This window comes from Ammospiza caudacuta, unplaced genomic scaffold, assembly GCF_027887145.1.
Source record: "Ammospiza caudacuta isolate bAmmCau1 unplaced genomic scaffold, bAmmCau1.pri scaffold_39, whole genome shotgun sequence".
NCBI lineage: Eukaryota > Metazoa > Chordata > Aves > Passeriformes > Passerellidae > Ammospiza > Ammospiza caudacuta.
The window spans coordinates 4,895,836-4,916,497 of NW_026683124.1; the positions used below are offsets into that span (position 1 = coordinate 4,895,836).

The 20,662-nt window shown below is 49.9% G+C and overlaps 1 pseudogene; it reads left to right on the forward strand.

The window, feature by feature from the left end:
- The first annotated feature begins 270 nt into the window (after positions 1-270).
- On the forward strand, positions 271-4,673 carry LOC131571889 (olfactory receptor 14J1-like; annotated as a pseudogene).
- Positions 4,674-20,662: the final 15,989 nt, after the last annotated feature.

Below are 20,662 nucleotides of genomic sequence, written 5' to 3' on the forward strand. Positions count from 1 at the left end.
CTGCAATGCCCTTTTGTCCATTCCAAATAAGTGTGTCTAAGGAAAAACTGAGACTCTTTCTCCTGTTCCTACTGTCCTCGCCCACATCAACCAATGCTGCTATGACTCATCCAAGAGAAAATCTTTACTTAATTATTCACACAAAATGACTTAGAGAAAAATAAAAGGGGGGGGGTGTTATAGATGAGTAATCCTATGGTTGACTCTCACAATTAAGGGGTGAATATTAAATATATATATTAAGAGGAGTTTTGTAGATGTACAGTTATCCGTCCCCTCCCCCTTGCATTGTTATCACAGGATGGCCTCAGTAGTTGGGGCATTTGGGAGGGTCGGCTTTTTACTGTGGCAGCACCTGACCTCCAATCAAGGTGTAAGACAGTGATCTCTGCCACTGGACAGCGAAGAAGGCGTCAATTGACAAGACTTTGGGAGAGGCCAGAGGTGTAAAAGACAGAGCATCCATTTTGTAGATAAGCACATGGTGACTGAATTCTTTGTTCCCACTGCTCTATTCTTTTCTTTATTCAGTCTTCTTTTGTATTTTGTTAAGGTCTTAATAAATAATTTAAATTTTTGAAAGTAAAAATAGTTTCTCACATGCACTTGGGGAATGAGGGCAAGGTTGTCCACATTGGGTCAGCTCTCAAGGTACAACTTCTCTTACCTGGGCAGACCTCCTTAGGAGAGACCATGGATCAATATCAATCACAGAATGCTGCAATCACCTCTTGTATAATAGGAAAAGCAATAAAAGACACCCTTTAGGATAGGAATACATACTGCTTAGAAGTTCTTTGAAATATTTCTCCATAACTGTAAAAGGAAAAATTCCTAAAGAACTGCTCCAGACCAGAGGGAAACCAAGGCAGAGCCATGGTTTGTCAGGACTTCCTTGATCCTAATGAGCCCTGTGGTGCATTTGGAGCTGAGCCCTTGAACATCAGGGCCTGAGAGGAGATTGCACAAACCTTTCCAGGAGTCAAAGTCAGCGGTAAAACTCGAAGTGTCTCAAAGCATGAATGGGTCTCACTGATGTGATTACCAAACACAGGGTCCTAATGGACTCCATGGAAGAGAGAATTGGAGACCAGGATAGCACAAAAAACCTCTAAGAGATTCAGTGTAGAAAGAAAAATCCAAAGTACCTTAAAAACCTTGAGTATCTCAAAGTATTAATGAGCCTCACTGAGTGTCAGTACAAAGCTCTCAAGGGACTCGTTAAAGCAGATAATTGGGGCCATGATTGCACAAACCACACACAGAGTCTGTATCAAAAGTGAAACACCGAGTAGCTTAAAATAACTGAAGTACCCTGAAGCAATAATGAGCCCAGTGAGTGTCATTTCTGATAAAAGCTCTAAAGGGACTAATTAAAGAAGATAATTGTAGGCTGTGAGTGCACAGTCTTTCTCACAGAGTCTGTATCAAAAGGGAAACAAGTACCTTAAGTAACTTGAAGCATTAATGAGCCCCACTGAGTGTTGCTACTGACAAAGCCTCTCCAGGGACTAGTTAAAGCAGATAATTGGAGGCCATGATGGCACAAACCTCTCAGAGACACCAAGGAAAAAGCCAAACCCAAAGTCCTTCAAAAATCCTGCAGTTCCTGCAGGGAGCATGAAGGAGCCCCCAGGGCCATTTTGAGCAAGGCTCTCCAGGGACTCCTTCCAGCAGATCCTTGAGGCCACTGGGATGTGGGCTGGGGTCGGTGCTGAGGGCAGGACAAGGGGCTGACAGTGCCCAGCCTGGCTGGGGCTGTGCCAGGAGGCCCCAGTGCCTCAGGACAAGGTGTCTCCTCAGAGCCCTTGGTGGCACAGACCCTGCTACTGTGCCCCAGGGCACCAAGGCTTGGCTTCTCTTTGTCCCCACCTGTCATCACTGCCTTCAGTTCTCTGCTCTGCCTGGGGCCTGGGGACACTTCTTCAGTTGTATACCTCAGTGGGACCCATTAAAAGCCCAAGAAACTTTGGAGTTGGATTCTGACTTGGAGTTCTGGAGAGGTTCCTTCATCTCCCTCTCAGGGACTGATGTTCAGGGCCTGAGCACAAAGCCCCAGAGGCTCATTAAAGTCCATGTGCTGTGTCTGTGCTGCTGAGCTGGGCTGGGCTCCTGGCACAGAGGCAGCTCCTGGTAACCAAGCAGAGCTTCAAAAGCACATTTCTCTTGATGAGCAGGTTTTCTGCCAGCCCAGCAGGGCTGGGGCACTGCCTGCAGCCACCCCGGGCACAGCACAGAGGCACAGAGAGCTTCAATCAGTCAGGGCTGGGAAGGTGCTGAGAAGTGCCTGGGGCACAATCACTGCCAGCCCTTGGCACAGGAACCTCTGGCTGCAGGAAAATGCAGCTGCAGCACCTGCAGTGAACTCCTAAAGCTGAAACATCCCAATGCCTACAGACTCTGTGAGTGCAACTCTGGGTATTTCTGGTGCAGGGGAGGTGAAATGCTCGTGAAGGTCTAAAATGCTGAGGGGTTCTGATCAGTCATACAATATTTCCAAGATAAAGATTTTGGCAAAAAAAAGGACATTTCCTAATACTTTGTACTCAGTTTCCTACTAGTGGAGAATGGGAGGGAGGAGAGATAAATATTAAAGTTTGATTATGAATTTTGACAAATTCCTGAGACATCTGAACTGTCACTTTTAGTGATCAATAAGTTCACAGAGATTTGGGGTCTGTGAGTGCTGGCAAGGAGTGATCAGGCACAGGGAAACACCTGCAGGAGGGAAATCTCCAGGAAGCAGAGGGAAGATCAGGCAAGGAGAGAAAACAAAACCCAGCAATGCTGTGGCAGGGAGAGTTTAGAGATGCCCACAGGATCCCCTCCAGTGCAGCCCCTCCCTCTGAACAAGCCCCCTCCCTCCTGTGCCCCCAGCCAAGCCTCTGCCCTCAGGGCCGGGGCTTCAAGGCGTGCAGCCCCTCCTGTGCAGGCAGAGCTGCAGCAGAGCTGTGGGGCAGCTCTGCAGCCCCGGGCCCAGTTCCCTCTGCAGAACACAGGGCTGGGAGCAGCTGCCTGACACTGGGGGCTCTGGCAGGGGGCACAGCTGGCTCAAGGTGACGCTGTCCCCAGTGCCCGGCTCTGGGCAATGCTGTCAGTGCAGCCAGGGAAGGAGCTGCATCTCCCTCAATCCAATGCCAGCATAAGGACATTTGGGAGTCTCCCTGAGATTTCAGTCCAGGCTGGGAGCTTCAATCCAGGGTGCAAACCTGTCCTAGAGCATCTCTGAGTTATGAGATTGATGGGGAAAGGCAGAGGTGTTGTGACACAGAAAATGTTGCTGGGTTGGTGAAATGAGCAAAGTGAGTCCTTGGCTACAAATGTGGAGCTGGGCTGTGGTGGATGCATCTGCTCCCAGCAGTAGGTGGTGGCATTTTAAGGGAAGCATAAGAAGGTGGTCACCTTCCACCTGAGAAAGTTTAAAGCCCAAAGAAACTCTGAACAGGTCAGAATGACAGACCATCTCTCCTCAGTCTGCATTCATCTCCTTGACCCAGGGAACTCACTCTGTTCTCCCTGAGGGCCTCAGACATGTTTATGTTTTTATATCCAAAAACAACCAGCAGAGACATGGGGGGAGCTTATAAAGAAAACCTCAGAACTCTTAAACATTAAAGACCATTTCTGTGTGTTACCGAGGAGGATGTATGGGAAATGGCCTTGATTTTGTTTACAGGTACCTCCCCTAAGTCTTTACTGTCCTTTCTCCATGAACAGGTCCCCATGTGCAGCCCCAGCAAATGTCCAACAGCAGCTCCATCAGGCACTTCCTCCTGCTGGCATTGACAGACACGCGGCAGCTGCAGCTCCTGCACTTCTGCCTCTTGCTGGGCATCTCCCTGGCTGCCCTCCTGGCCAACAGCCTCATCATCAGCGCCGTAGCCTGCGGCCACCACCTGCACACGCCCATGTTCTTCTTCCTGCTCAACCTGGCCCTCAGCGACCTGGGCTCCATCTGCACCACTGTCCCCAAAGCCATGCACAATTCCCTCTGGGACACCAGGAACATCTCCTACACAGGATGTGCTGCTCAGCTCTTTTTCTTTATGTTCTTCATTGGAGCAGAGTTTTATCTGCTGACCATCATGTGCTACGACCGCTATGTGTCCATCTGCAAACCTCTGCACTACGGGACCCTCCTGGGCAGCAGAGCTTGTGCCCACATGGCAGCAGCTGCCTGGGCCAGTGGCTTTCTCTAGTCGCTGCTGCACACAGCCAATACATTTTCCCTGCCCCTGTGCCATGGCAATGCCCTGGGCCAGTTCTTCTGTGAAATCCCACATATTCTAAAGCTCTCCTGCTCCAAATCCCAACTCAGGGAAGTGGGACTTCTTGCTGTCAGTGCCTGTTCGGTATTTGGCTGTTTTGTGTTCATTGTTTTCTCCTATGTGCAGATCTTCAGGGCTGTGCTGAGGATCCCCTCTGAGCAGGGACGGCACAAAGCCTTTTCCACCTGCCTCCCTCACCTGGCTGTGCTATCCGTGTTTATCAGCACAGCCACATTTGCCTATTTGAAGCCTCCCAACATTTCCTCCCCATCCCTCGATGTGGTCCTGTCAGTTCTGTACTCAGTGGTGCCTCCAGCCCTGAACCCCCTCATCTACAGCCTGAGGAACCAGGAGCTCAAGGCTGCAGTGTGGAGACTGATGACTGCATGCTTTCAGAAACATTAAACTGCTGGGCAATATCTGCAAATAACTTGTAATCAAAGTCATCTTTGCTACTTCTTTTTGGCTAAACTGTGGAGGTTCTTTTCCTTTGTTTTATGTTTAAATATAGTCCAGAAAAAATGTCATTGTTTCTGCCATTTCCCTTTTTTTTTTTTTTCTCTCCAACTTGCCTGTGGCCACAGACTGTGTCAATGAGGGGCTGCACTCTGGGTGACTTTAAAGGAAATAAAGGAACTCCCAACCAAGTTTTCTGCAGAGATGCCCTTTTGTTGCCTTCTCTGGAGCTGCAGCAGCAATGTCTGTGTGCAGAGCTGGGGGCAGATCAGTGCTGGCAGAGCAGCTGTGCCCAGCAGCAGCAGCACTTGGTGTTGCCAGTGCTGCTGCCGTGGCCCTGCCCCGCTGCCCTGGTGGCCCTGGTGTTGCTGCAGGGCCTGAGTGCTCTTGGGGCCGGGCACAGCCCTGGGGGTGGAAAACAGCATGGCTGGGGCTCCGCAAGGGCCCTAGGGCAGACAAGAAGGAGCAGCAGAGCAGGGGCTGATCCATCCCCAGTGCACTGCACAGCCCAGGGCAGTGTCCCAGTGTCCTCATGGAGCTGCCAACAACATCCCCCCTCTGCAGCCCTGGCCTCTCCCCCAGCTCACACAGGTGCCCCATCCTTGCAGGCACACACACAGCAGCACTGGCTCAGCAGCCCCTGTTTGCATTGCACACAGCAGGGGGAGCACCCCCATGCTGTTGGTGTGGGGACATGAACCTGAGGGAGCACAAATGCCATCAGCCCCTGGGGCCAGCAAGGGCTGGGGGACACCAGGGAAACCACTCAGCTTTGTCCTGGCCTCTGCAGTCAGCCAGAAAGTTTGTTCCCATCAGCTGGGAGTTTCCTGTCCCACTGCAGACGCTGTTGCTCAGAGCCAGGGCTGCCTGGCAGCCACCCCCAAACTGCCCTGAGCAAGTATTCTGCTTCACCCTTGCTTTCTCTCCTCTTTCTTGTTCCAGATTTCTCCCTCTTGCCCAGCCCTGGTCTCTCACCTGCAAACAGCCCATCCCTGTTTGCCCTTTCCTCTCTGGCCCCACTCCCCATTGCAGTTCCTGACTTGGCACCATGGGAACGTCCCTTGGGCAGCAGGATCATCCTACAAGTGCTGCAGGAATTGTCTGCAGGCTCCTGCAGTGCCTGGTGCTGCTCCCTTGCCAGAGGCACCCCAGGCCAGAGGGGCACATCTGGGCTGCTGTGTCTGGCTCTGGGGCTCCCTGTTCTGGGCAGTGAGGAGGAGCTGCAGAGGCTCTGCTGGACTGACAGGATGGGCTTTGGGGCTGGCAGGAGAAGCTGAGGGACCTGGGCTGCTGGAGCTTCTGAAGAGGAGGCCCAGGGCTCATCCTGCAACTGCTCCAAGGGTGGTTCCAGAGAATCAAAGAATGAGCAAGGTTGGAAAAGACCTTGGAGATTATCAAGTCCAACCTGTGCCCTGACATTGCCTTGTCTCCCTGTGCCTCCTGTTCTCCAAGATAAACAACCCCAGCTTCCTCAGCCACTCTTCTCAGGACTTGTGTACCAGACCCCTCCCCAGCCTTGTTGCCCTTCTCTGGAAATGCTCCAGCCCCTCCATTTCCCTCCTAAATTGGGGGCCCAGAACTGCAAACAGCATTTGAGGTGCTGCCCAAGCAGTGCTGAGCACAGGGGAACAATCCCTGCCCTGCTCCTGCTGGCCGCACCATTCCTGATCCAGCCAGGAGCCATTGGCTTCCTTGCCCACCTGGGCACACTGCTGCCTCATGCCCAGCCTGCTGTCCATCAGTCCCTGCAGGTCCCTTTCTGCCTGGCTGCTCTCCAGCCACTCTGTCCCCAGCCTGTAGTGCTGCAGGGGTTGTTGTGGCCAAAGTTCAAGATCCGGCACTTGGACTTGTTAAACCTCACCTTGTTGGATTTGGGCCCTGGATCCAGCCTGTCCAGGGCCCTCTGCAGAACCCTCCTACTTCCATCCTCCATCAGATCCAAACTCACACCCAGTTTGGTGTCATCTGCAGATTTGCTGATGTTGGACACAATCCCCTCATCCAGACCATTCCATGCAGACATTGGAATCCACACTGGCTGGTTCTGATCCCTCGGCCATCCTGTGGGTGCCCTGTGATGGCACTCAGGGTGATCTGTTCCATAACCTTGCCGGGCACCCAGGTCAGGCTGACAGGCCTGGAGTTCCCCAGATCCTCCTTCCAGCCCTTCTTGGGGATGGGCTCACACTGGCACCTCCAGACCTCTGGGCCCTCCCTGCTGAGCCAGCTCTGATGGTAAATGATGGAGAGCAGCTTGGGGAGCTCACCCACCAGCTCCCTCATCCCCCTGGGATGGATCCCATCTGATCCCACACACCTGTGAGCATCTGAGTGGCTCAGCAGGTCACTCACTGCTTCCTCCTGGATTACAGGGGCTGTTCTGGTGTGAGAGTCTGTCCTAATTTTCCCTCATCTGCCTCACGATCGTCCTTGGGAGACCACTGAAGAGAAGACCCCCCCCCCCCTCCGTCTATATCTGGCTCTGAAGGATAAAAGTCATATGCCATGGGCCCTGAGACCTGAAAGCTCAGTGTTGAGCTATTGTTTACACAAGTGTTTACACAAGTTTGCTGTATGCTAAGAAGAGGGCACCATGCCCCATTTGCAACAATAGCAGCTCTAGAAGCTGTCCCACCTCTCGGCCTGGCTGGACTTCTCCTGAGTTTCAGGTGGTCCCCCACAGAAGACCCTCGCCTGTTTTACAACCACCGTGACAGACAGACTGAGATGTAAGAAGATTCTCCATCAAGGACTGAGACATGAAACTCCTAACAGGCCCCTCTGCTCCTTCCAAGGACTGGAACTGAAACCCCCAGCCCGGGGGAGGTGTGTGGGGAGGCAAGCTGACCGAAGCGAGATGTTTGCCTGCAGATTGTGACCACTGGACCGAGAATACAATGGCTCTCGCTTACTGCTAAGAACATAGACTACCTGTTACATCTATCAAGCTCATTTACTGCTGAGAACATACAGTACCTGAACCATCAGGTCATCTGTCCATTAGGACGAACCCTGACATCTGGTCCCTGTGCCCATCTACCAGCTCAGCAGAGCACTTGTCCTGAGGACAGCCTGTCCTAATATCGAAAATTGAGAGAAACAAGATGTTAAGTAGCTCTGCCTTCTCCTTATCTTTAGTTACTATATTCCCCACTGCATCCAATATAGAGTAGATGTTCTCCTTATCCCATGTTTTGCTATTAATATCATTGTGGAAACATTGTCTATTTTTTTTTCACGGAAGTGGTCAGGTTAAACTCTAATTGAGCTTTCACCTCTTGACTTTTTTTCTGCACAACTTCACAACATCCTTAACGATTTCCTAAGCTGCTTGACCTTCTGTCCAAAGTTGATGGGCCTCTTGTTACCCTTGAGTTCCCACAAAATCTCCACGGCCAGCCAGGCCAGTCATTTTCCTCACTAGCTCATCTTTTGCCACACTGGGACAGGTTGCTCCTTCCCCCTTAAGATTACTATCTTGAAATGTGTCCATCCTTCCTGGACCCCTTTGTTTTTAAGGGATGTTCTCCTTAAAAAAAATCTGTGCCTGATTCAGTACTCCCCAAATCTGCGTCCTAAATAGATCAAAGTCTGACCTTCCTAATTCCAGTGTAGAAGTTTTGTTGCTGCCCCTCCTTCTTTCTCAGAATATTGAAAACTTGATTATTTCATGGTCACTGTGCTCCAGGCAACCTCTGAGCCCCACATCTGGCACCAGCCCTTCTCTGTTTGTGAACAGCAGCAGACAGAACTTTCCTTGGCAGTGGGAGTGTTACCCAAAATTTGGTAAAAAAGAAAAATCCTTAATCCCAATGCAGCATTATGAAGCTGCATTCTTTATTCGGCTGGATGCACAGGGGAGAGCTCCTCCCAAAGCTGTGCATGGTGAGTACAGGAATATTTCTGTTTCTATTCTGTATTTTGCACACATATTCATTGATTGTCCAGGACTAAACATACGTATGATATAATTTCCCTGAAATCATTAACATATTTCCCCTCCCCTTTTGCATGCATTCTTCTGTCCTGGGGGTCTCTCTGGTGGTCCCTGGTGGTCATGGACCCCAATGTTCCAGTGGCCCTGGCTGAGCTGGCAGGACACTGAGGCTGCTGAACTTCCAGTTCCCCTTCTCACACAATGGGCATTGTGTGGCTTCCATAGGCCTGGGGTATTGGAGAACAAACTCCAGGTGTCAGCTCACCTGGTGGAGACAATTTATCATCTGGTAGCATGAGGTCACAGAGTGGGCTATGACATCACAGAGTGGGTTATGTGAGATTATCGAGAACTATGACATGATAGACTGCTACTGTGACATCACAGAGCAGGCTGTGACATCACAGGGCAGCAGTCTGACATCACAGAGTAGAATATGACATCACAGAGTTGGCTGTGATATCAGAGATCAGTTGTATGACATTAGAGAATGGGCTGTGACATCACAGAGCAGGCTGTGACATCCCAGATGGGCTGTGTGACATCCCAGCAGGGCTGTGTCAGGTCACTGGGTTGGTCACTCTGCCCCAGCTCCCCCTCACAGTTTCTCCCAACAAGTCCAATGCTGTTCATGCCCAGCAGGGTCCCTGTCCCCCGGGATCCCCCCGGCCCACCTGGACCCACAGCCTCCACCAAAGGATGTTCCACAGGATCCACCCCAGAGCCCGACATGGGGACAAGGGGCCAGGGCTGTGGGACCAGGACATCAAGGACGGGGATTATCCAGGTCACTGTGGCCTGATCTGGGTTCCCCAGGGCAGGAAAGATGTCTGGCAGCTGGAGCAGGGTCTGGGAAGGGCCTCCAAGGTGGGGCTGGAGCCCTTGGGCTGTGAGCAGGGGCTGAGGGAGCTGGGCTTGTCCAGCCCAGAGCAGGGAAGGCTGAGGGGCTCCTCATGCCAGCCTGGCAGTGCCAGCGAGGAGGGGATGGAGAACACAGAGCCAGGCTCTTCACAGGGGGGCCTGGGGGGAGACAAAAGCCAATGGGTGGAAGGGGAAGGAGGGGAGATCAGCCAGGACAGGAGGAGATGAAATGAGTCAGGCTGGTTTCAGCATTTCCTCAACACTAAAAGCAGCCTGACTTCCCTTCTCCATCCACCACTGACAGCTTTGCAAATCAGGAATTGTTTGAGCTATTTTGTCCCCACTACAGAACGAGCATCCTGATACAAGAACTTAATTATGCTTATATCTATCACAGAACCACGTTTCTATAAAATTAATTTTAGTATGGAAATCACGTGTGAATGGTGGACTCATCAGATGCTGCTGGGATATTGCACATAGCTCAGGGAAGAGTGTGATTGTTATTAAATTTTGTCCTGTTCAACTGTGGTCCGTTGGCCATGAAGAGAATCTTTCCGTGCCTCTGAGTCTCATCAGTTCCTGACCACCAAAGGACAGAAACCCTGATGAGCTGTGCTTCCCACTCCAGTGGTGGCACTTCCACCTTCCTCCATAGCCACAGCAGAGCTCCCTTGTCCCACAAAGTCCCTGGCAAAGGAGGAATGAAGGAAACAGGAGAGGCTGTGGGGATCAGGTGCGGGGTAGATCCAGGGACAAGACTGACTTTTGCATTTGATGGAGCTGTGCCTTCCTCTGGCTTTGTTGGCTGGCAAGAAATGAACATCCCTCTGTGTCTCGGGCAGCTCCTTCTCCAAGGAAAGCAGGTGGGAGTTGGAGCCAAGGAGCTGAAAGCTGCAGGTGCAGCCTGGGCTGGAGGGAGCTCAGATTTGCACAAGGCTGCTCTGAGTGCCAGGGTTGGGATGGGGAAATGGTGGGGTGGGGGTAGGGACAGAGTCTGATTGGTTGTCAGCCATGAAGGGTCTTGACTTTCATATCTATTCAAACTGCATGAGGAGGTACTTGGATTCAGTGTCAGCTGGAGATAGCACATATCAATAAATTGACAGGGGAAAAACTCCTAATTTGGCCTAAGTAATCTTTTCTCACTGTCTTTTTAGATAGAATCTATTCACCTTGAAAAAACTCCTGGAATTCATCTAATTAACCACAAAAGATTTGAAAATTAAAATCAAATTATTCCCAGAGGCTTGGCTTGTTCAGCTGTTCTGAATGTTAATGAGCCCTGGGACACTAAATTCCTGCAATGAAGAGCTGAAGGCTGAACAAGCCTCTGGAGCAGGAAAATTCAGCAGCAGCCTCCAAGTTGCTGAGGATGTCAGCAGCCCCCACCGAGGCCATCCCTGCCCAGAGACCGTGGGGGAATGGGCAGACAAGGAGAGCGTCCCTGGGGCTGGGGCAGCACAACTCAGAGGCAGCAGCGGCTCCAGCTGGGAAATGGAGTGTGGAATGTGGCTGGGAAAGCCCTGCCTGGGCTGGGCCAAGCAGGACACATGAGCCCTGACTCCCATCCCCCAAACAACTCTCTCAAGGAAACATTTAAAAGGAATTAAAATTGTTTGTGTACTCTGAGTTGGACTCCCTGAAGAAATACCAATAAGAGATTCTCAGGAGCCCAAACCAACCAAACAGCCTTTACCGGCAGCTTTAGAAAATCAGAGAAACTTTGGCAAAGGGTTAATGATAACATGATAACATTGTAGTGGTTTTGGTTTGTTAATTTAAGATTTTTCTCATCTTGAGATTTCTTAATTAATGGATTGATGAGTGTGGTCAGTTTTAGTGTTGGTTAATTATTTATGTGTTTATTTTGTTGTGAGATAGGATTACAAGAAAGGTAAAGTAGACTTAAAATTTTAAAAGGGTATAAAGAAAAATTTTTTAAAAGCAAGTAAAAGAAAAAAGATAGTAAGAATTAAAATAAATTCTTCAGAACACTTTTTTTTTCTTTAAAATTTTTTTTTTTACCTGACATTATAAAGAAACCAAACTTAAAGTTTCTAGTGGTTTACTATTTCTAGAATTGTCTTTTTTTTTAGTTTTAGGGTGACAAGTTTTTCTTGTTAAGATTATGGAGGTTTTTTACAGGAGGAAATTTTTATTTGTGGTACTTAATTTTGTCATGGATAACAGTTGTCTGGGGAACTTCGTTATTGTGAAATTGTCTTTATAGCTACCAGCTTTTTTTACAGCTTGTTGATGGGCCATGTTGACTTGTGGGGTATTGTTTTAAAGATGAGTTATAATAAAGTTTTTATTATTTACTTTTTAAATTATTTTTATCTCTGGGAATAGAGATCTTCTCTTGGGGATACTGAATTACTTTTTTTTTCCTGTTTAAACTTCTCATGAAATTGCAGGTTTTTTAACATTAGTTTATTTTAGCATGGAGGTTTTTGTTTGATACAAATTTGAATTTTTAAAATAGTTTTGTAAAGAAAAAGAGTTTTTTCTTTATAGTTTATAGGAGGATTTTAGTTTTAAGATTAAGGTATTTTTTTCTTTCTTTTAAATTAGAATTTCATTTCGTCTTTACTGACTTTGATGGTTTTATGTCATTTTTTTATATGCTTGCATTTTGTTTTTTCTTTAATTGGAGGGGGGGTTGAAGTATTGAAAGGGTTAACATCTGACCTGCCTGTAACTTGTGGTGGAAGTCGTGGTTGTGCTGTGCTACAATTGGTTTTATGGTTGGTTTTTGGCTTTCTTTACATTTAAGTTTTTAGTTGTAAGGTTATTTTGTATGGGTTGTAGGTTGTAGGGGTTTTTTGTTTTAGTTGTGTTGGGGGGAGGGCACTTGGTAAGATTTCAATAGCTGTGTCTTGCTTTGTTCTGGTTGGGGTTTTGTAGCCTCTTGTTTTCCTGTTTGGTAGTTCTTTGGATTTGGTTTGGTTAGAATGGGGCCAGTGTTGAGAGGGGCAGCCTGGGGAGGGGAGAAGGGGCTCAGCCCATGGTAGGGTTGCTTGGTTTGGTTTGGTTTGGTTTGGTTTGGTTTGGTTTGGTTTGGTTTGGTTTGGTTTGGTTGAGATGGAGGCCAGGGCCAGGGCCCACTTCTTCTTCATTGACTGGAAAAGAAAGAGGAGGTTCCTGGGCTTTTCCATCATTAACATTTGTGTTTCATAGAGACGTGTTCAGTATCTTAGTAGTTTAACAGATTGTCACTTACATGAAAAGTTTTACTTTTTAAAATTCTTCTCATGTCAAACTACAACAGACATTAAGTCAACATAAAACACTTCTCAAAGCATTGACTTGGCCCATTCAACTTCACAAACTCTATGCCTGTTCAATTTAATGTTAATCAAAATTTGCAAGAGAAACAGAAGAAGAAGACACAGAAAGAGAGCAAGGCAAAAAGATGCAGAGAAGCACACACACAGTTACCAACTCCTGGATTCCAGCACTGTTCAGGTGGAAATTCCAAGAGGAGGTAGGGTCAAGATGTGTGCTTGCCTTGCGGTCAGCCTTCAATACCCCTTGGTCTCCCTGGGCCCTTCCCCCAGGTGGGCCTTGGGCTTATTTGGTCCCTCAGGACCTGGGCTGGGGCTGCAGAGGTGGCTGTGGAGCATTGCCTGTGCTGTGCCAGGGACTGGCAGCCACTGCTGGGCTGGGATAGAGGCTCTGGGGAGTTTGGGGTTCCAGGGCAGGGCAAGGCTGGACTTGCCCCTTCCTCCCTCACACATGAAATGTTTTGAGCCAAAAATCTCCTCCAGTCTGTCACAACAGGCAATGTTGGAGGTGGAACCCCAGTTCTGGCCATGGGCGCCTGAAAGAGAACGGCAGTTCTTTTCCATAGGAAGGAAAGCACAGAGTCCCAGTGTTTGGAAGGCTGGTGAGAGCCTCACAAGGCCAAGGCCAGCCAGACTTGACAGGAATGGTAGATTTTGTCTGGGAGCAGTCTTTGGATTTAGGGAATTTTGGAGGTGAAAACACAATCTCGGCCATGGACACCTGGAGAAGCAGGACAGTCCTTTCTCATAGGAAGGAAAGCGCAGAGATTTCCCCAATGTTTTGGGGACAGATGGGAAGTGACCCTTGAGAAACCACTGCAGCCAGATTTGTACTGGCAATATTCCTATGAGAACAATCCCTGGATATAAGGAAATTTGGAGGAGAAATCCCAAATCTGACCATGGGTTCCTGGAGGAGAAGGAGAGTTCTTTGCCATGGGAAGGAAAGCATGGAGTCCCCGTGCTTCAGCAGCAGATGAGAAGAGATCCTCAACATGCCAGGGTCAGCTGGACCAGTCAGGTGGCCCCTGGGAGGCCAAACCAACCAGACCTGTCCTTTGTTCCTTTGGTTTTATGGGGCCCCACACTGCCACAATGGTGCCTTGGATCTATGGGGCCCCACAGTGCCATAATGGTGACCTGTTTCTATGGGGTCCAGCAGTGTCACAATGGTCCCTTGATTACAAGAAGACCTGCAGTGTCACAATAGAACCTTGGTTCAATGGAGTCCCAGAGTGTCACAATGGCCCCTAGGTTCCAGAAGGCCCCACAGTGTCACAATGGTCCTACTGATTCCATCAGGCCTTGCAGTGTCACAATGGTCTCTGTGGCTCCCCAGGTCCCACAATGTCATGTGACTCTTCTTTTCCATGAGCCTTGCAATGTCACAATGGACCTTCGGACCCTGGGGATTTGCAGTGTCACAATGATCTCTTTGGTTCCACCGTGTCACAATGGACCATTGATGACAGGAGGCCACTCTGTGTCACCCTGGAGCTTTGGTTCCATGCAGGCCTGCAGTGTCACAATGAACCCTTGGTTCAATGGAGTTCCACAATGTCACCATGGCCTCGAGGTTCTGTGAAGCCCTGCAGTGTCACAAGGTCTCCTTTGTTTGCCCATTGTCACAATGGACCACTGATGACACGAGGCCCTGCAATGTCACAATGGACCTTTGGTTCCATGCAGCCCTGCAGTGTCACAAAGGACGTTTGGTTTCACAAGGCCCCACAGCATCACAATGGTGCTCTTGGTTTATGGGGACCCCCAGGGTCACAATGGTCTCACTGGTTCCATGAGGCCCTGCAGTGTCACAATGCTTTGCTTATTCCATGGGGCCTCATAGTGTCACAATGATCTCCATGATTTCATGAGTCCCCCCTCAGTGTCACAATGGCCCCTTGGTTCCATGAGGCTGTCAAGTGTCTAAGTGAAGTTAAATGCTGCTAAGAGTTTTTTTTTTTTGCTAAGTTTTAAAGTTTAATATAAGTTATAAGCTAAGTTAAATATTGTGAAGTGTTAGTCCTCTTTTAAATTGCTAAGTCATAGGTTATAATTTAAGTTAAATACTGTTTAGCAGCATTTAACTTCACTTAGACCTTGCGACTTAACCTTACCTACACGCCTGACTGATTCAGCTATCCAAGGCACTCCAACCCCTCGGAGAGCAGCATTTCTGCCACATTTCCCCAGCACAGGCACTCCTGTGTGCACACAGACACCAAGAGTGTTCAGTGTCCACTTGCAGAGGAATCATCAGAGTGATCACTCTCATCATCTGCATCCGAATCATCACTCAATGATTCCCCCGCTTGATGCCTTCCAGGTTGGTCACGTTTTCCATCTTGCTCATCAGCTGGATTCTTTCTCTGCGGTTGCAGGTCAAGGTGAACACACTTCAAACGTACCCAGCGTACCCCAGTCTGTGTGGATACCGCGCCCTAAAGCGATAAGGTCATAGGAACCTTCCCACTGTTTGGTGACTAAATTCTGCACCTGTACCTTCACTCAAGGCTGATGTGCCTCGTCTGCAGCCTGCAGTGAGAGATGGTGATTCAAAATGACAGGGTTATTTGAGTTCTGCGGCACAGTGAGATGACTGATTGTGAACAAAACTTTTGCCAACCGACTGTGCGTGGTTTCACCCTGCATTCCCCATTTTTGTTTTTGAAGAACCTGCTCCAGAGTACCATGAGCGCATTCTACAATAGCTTGACCAGTCGGAGAATGAGGGATACCAGACTTGTGCAAGACACCCCACAACTGCAGGAACTGCTGCACTTTTGCAATGCGTAAGCAGGAGCATGGTCGGTGTTCACAGCAGAAGGTATGCCCAGAATGGCAAAGGCCTGCCTCCATTGGGCAAGGACGTCACGGGCCTTCTCCCCAGTGTGAGCCGAAGCCCACATAGCAGAGGAGAACGTGACATGCACATTCTTGAGCCGGCCAAACTCGGCAATCTGGGTGACATCGGTCTGCCAAAGCTCCAAGACCCTAAGGCCTCTGGAATTTACCCCAGCCGGCAAAGGCGGAGCAAGTGCATGGCAGTCATCACATGACTCAACAATGTCACGAGCCTCAGTGGGCATCAGCTGAAACTGCTTCTGCAAGGTATGTGCGTTTTGGTGGAAAAACCCATGTGATGCCCTGGCCTGCATGAGTGTATCAGGCTGAGGCGCTACCCACGCTGGGTTAGCCAACTTGTCAGCCCTCGTGTTACCTTCCACTATAAAGCCTGGCAAATCGGTGTGACTCCTCACATGCAGAACATAGAATGGAAGAACCCGGGCCTGAATGGCACACCACAAGGTCTTCAGTAAATGAAACAAGGCAGGATTACTGACCTCCTTCAAAACAGAATGACCCAAACTCTGTGCGGTATTGGCCACATATGCGGAATCCATGACCAAGTTGAAAGGTTCCTGGGAAAATTTCTCAAATGCCATGACAGCAGCCCTCAGTTACAACCAATTAGGCTGACCCATCCTCATGGCCTTCTAGAACCTGCCACTCAGATCCGTCCCTCCAGGTAACAATGGCCTTTCCAGTTTTCCCTGAACCGTCAGTGAAGACAGTGGGTCCTTGCACAGGTTCCTGGGTATTTTTGGGCTGCAAAGGGATTTGTTTGAATTTTGCCATATGCAGTAACCTATGACTGGGCAGATGATAAATGATCGGCCCTGAAAAATTTTCCAGAGCACTCTGCAGGGACACACTGTTTGCAAAGCTCCAGTCAAAATCCTCCCGTTGCACCGGGAGTATGATCTTTGCGGGATCCACACCCATCAATTACAAACACCGTTGCCGGCATTTGATTATCAAGCGAGCAATCAGCTCAAGCAATGCAGTTGCCGTCTTCTGCGGCAGATGGGGCAGGAAAACCCATTCCAACACATGCAAGGAATCGGACCATTTGTCACTCCATTGGCCAATGATGCCCGTGGGATGCGAATCTGGAGTGCTGATGAACACAGTGACATCAACGGAGGGATCAATGTGAGAAACTTGGCAAGCCGAAACAGCTTGCTTAACCACCTGCAACGCCTTATATGCCTCAGGGGTCAATATGCGAGGTGACTTTAGATCAGAGTCTCTTTTCAACAAATCATACAGAGGAGACAGCTGTGCATCAGTTAGCCCCAAGTACAGATGTAACCAAGTGATGACACTTACCAATTTCTGAGCATCATTCAGTGTCTTCATAGAATGCACAAATTGCACCTCCTGGTGACGGATCTTCCCTTCCAGAATTTTGACCCCCAAGTACTTCCAAGGTGGTTGTTGTTGAACCTTTTCTGGAGCCACCTGCAGTCCATGAGCATGCAAAGCATCGAGCTGTCCCTCCCAGACCTGTGACAGACATCACGACCTGATCCAGGGGCCACTCTGGGGGCCAGGCTGAAAGGGAGAACCACGACATCAGCACAGCTGTTGAGAAGCCCACAGAGGTGGATTTCCAATGGCGTCGGACCAGGAACAGACAGGGTACACAGCATCTCGGGATGGTCCTTGGTCAGGACAGCAGTCCAGCGAACTTGAGGCGGCCCAGTGGATCCAAAGCCACCAGCTACACGCAATCAGTCAGCTGTCCTGCCAACATTGGACTTAAAAGGCACAAGTTGAGCAAGTCGCGTCCCTTTCGGGATCGTGACGGGAAGGGGTGGGTGTGGAGACCATGGCACAAATCTGCCCTGTGAAATCTGCATCAATGAGCCCCAGGGGCACAATGATGCCCTGAAGGGTGGCACTAGACCTCCCCATCAGGAGAGCACTCATGCCCCCACCCAAGGGACCAAAGGCATCCAGGGGAACCTTGTGTATTTTACAAGATTCCTAAGACAACGGTTGCTGCGGTGCAGACATCCACCTCTGCTGATCCGCGGGTGCTGGCTGCAAGCCGGCAAAGGAGACCTCCATCGGCTCTAAGGTCTGGAGAGAAGCTTGTGTCTGGGTGCGTCCCTTCTGCGCGCTCCGCTTCACATTTCCCGAGCCCGGAAAAGCCTGGCCATTAACATAAAAGGTTGCCTTGCAGATATTGGACATGCGATTCAGCCTACCACACCGACCAAAAAACACATGGGAAATCTGAACTTCTGTGCTTTCTTCCCCTGCTTCTTGCCAGCCTGCGCAGTCCCCTGCTGTGGCCACCTGCCCTGCGGTGCTGCCCAGACTGGCTGCACAGCGGCAGCCACGGCAGCCAACTTCTAACCCAAGGGGATGATGTCCGCACAGGCCTCTGCCATCTGAGAGACAGTAGGAAAACCAGGCAGAGCCACTATGACCCTCCTACAAGCATCATTCCAATTACACCTACCATGGTTTGCAATCACAATCCTCTTTGCCACAGGATCAGGACCCTGCACCTAATCAGATGCAGTCAGCATTGCCGCAAATGCCATGAAAGACTCATCAAATCAACCCCCCAGCCAATGGTCGCAAACGGCTGCCTCGGAGCAGCCATTTCCAGGGTCTGAACAATCGCTGCAAACCCCAATGTGTGGCACTGGTCAAACACAAGGGGATCAAAGCCAACCTGCCCCTGAGCATTTTCATAAAGCCCTGTGCCCAGCAGCATGTCAGTGACGTCCACACGCCTGGGGCCCTGTGGCGCCAGTGCAGCATTCTGCAGCACAGCTTGGGCCACCAAACGAGCCCACTTGGTCTCAAAAACATCAAACTGCACGAAGTCAAAAACAGAATGTGCTACACGACAGAGGTCATGAGGTGTCAGCACATCCATAGCAACCCTCCAGAGAGTCTGCATAACCTCAGCAGACCCCAAACCATGCTGAGCAACCGCATCATGGACTTCCCACTCCGGCTTATACAAAAGCGGTTCATGAGTGTTATGAGTAACACCCCTGAGGATAGGGAAAGCCTGGGGACCTTCCGACAAAGCCACAGCACCTGCTGTGTCCCACTCCTTGAGCCCCACAGGGACAAGAGGAGATGATTGACTGGGAGCCAGGTCAACACCACTCGCCCCTGCACCCCTTGCAGCCAGAGGAGCCCCCTCCATGACCCAGCAGATGCCGTGAGGAGACAGGCTCAGACATCTCGTTAGTCTTAGTTTTGGCTTCTTGCCAGAAACGCTCAGGGTTCCTCGGACGCACGGTCACCTGGCACGAGGAAAGTGTCCACAAATTCTGTGAGGAAGCGCCACAACCCCAGGCACCCACCGGCCTCCCGCCGGCCATGTCGGCATTCACGCTAAAGGTAAATACCTCAGTGCCCTGTTGTGCCACAGCCCTGGCAGGGGGCACCTTGGCGGGCACAGATGCCAGCATGGCCTGCAAACCCAGTGTGGGCTGGGACAATGTGATGGTGGTCACAAGGGTTTTCAGGATGAGAGAGAGACAAGAATGTTGACTCCATGATCAGAAGGCTTGATTTATTATTTTATTATATATATACTACATTACAACTGTACTAAAAAGTAATAGAAAGGAAAAGGTTTATCAGAAGGCTAAGCTAAGAATAGAATCAAAAGGAATGAATAACAAAGATCTGTGTCTCGTCAGAGAGCAAGAGCAGGTCTGCCGTGAGTGGTCAGTAAATCCAAACATCCACAGGAGACCAATCACGGATCCACCTGTTGCATTCCACAGCAGCAGATAACCATTGTTTACACTTTGTTGCTGAAAGGTTTCAGCTTCAGCAGGAAAAATCCTAATGAAAGGATTTTAATGAAAAGATGTCTGCAACAGGATGAGAGGCCGGGGCCCTGTCCCTGACATGGAGGAGGGGAGGGGTGCCAAGAGAGGTGCAGCCTGTGGAGCCGTATCACTGCAGAGCGGCACAAGGGAGCCTGGCACAGCCAAATCCAGCCCGGGGGAACCATCGCCATCCCCCGTGTTGGACCCATCCCTCAGCACACCGTCCCAGGGTGGGGAGAGAGCTCCACACTGCACAGAAACTCAAACTTCCCCTCGTCCATGTCCAAGACAGAAGGGCTCCACTGGGAACTCCGAGGGGTACAAGAACCAGACCCCCGCCAAAGATCCTCACACTTTTTCCACTGCACCAGCAGCGATCCCACGTCTACGGTGCAATCATCAAAGAGGGCCTCCATGAGGTGTACCCCCACAAGAGACCACTCCTCCTTGGAGAACGGCTTTGCAGAGTCCAAAAAGAGCCCTCGCTCTCAGGCCCACAGAAGCAATCACTCGAATTCATTCCAGGAAACAGAAACCTGTTTCCACTGCAGGGCCCCCCCTCCAGAGATCCAAAATGAGGGAATCCTCCTTGAAACCCACAGCAGTTGCCATTACCCCAAGAACAGCAGGCATAGCAAAAAGAGGGGGGACAATAAAACCTCACCGGCAATCCGGACTCTGTCTCAGCCTGGGCTGCAGTACACTTTGGCAGTCACCTGATGTCACTAGAGGACAGGAAAGAACAGAAGTGCACACTGCTGTTCTCAAGGTGAAGAAAAAATGTGAAGTTTATATTCTGACTCCAACATCTATAGTTTTCCAAAAGTGACAGCGGATTGGAGGGTGACAGTGCCACCTCTCCAATGACACTGATCAAACCAACAGCCCTTCAACTCCCTCTTCCTCCATAAAGGAATGCGAAACAATGAGGTATTTACAGAAAGTGTGTGAGAAAGTTCACTACAAGAATGTCAACATCAGAAGGCTTAGAAAATCTTAAAAACCCAGGATGACACAAGTTGGGCTAAACTTGACCTCTGCTGACTGCTTCTCTGGTGACTGCCCCTGCACCACTGGGGCTCACTTGTTTCCTTCCTATGGAGACCATTGTGACACTGTGGAGCATTGTGGAACCAATGGTCCATGGTGACACTTAGGGACTTGTGGAAGCAAGAGGAACATTGTGACCCCGCA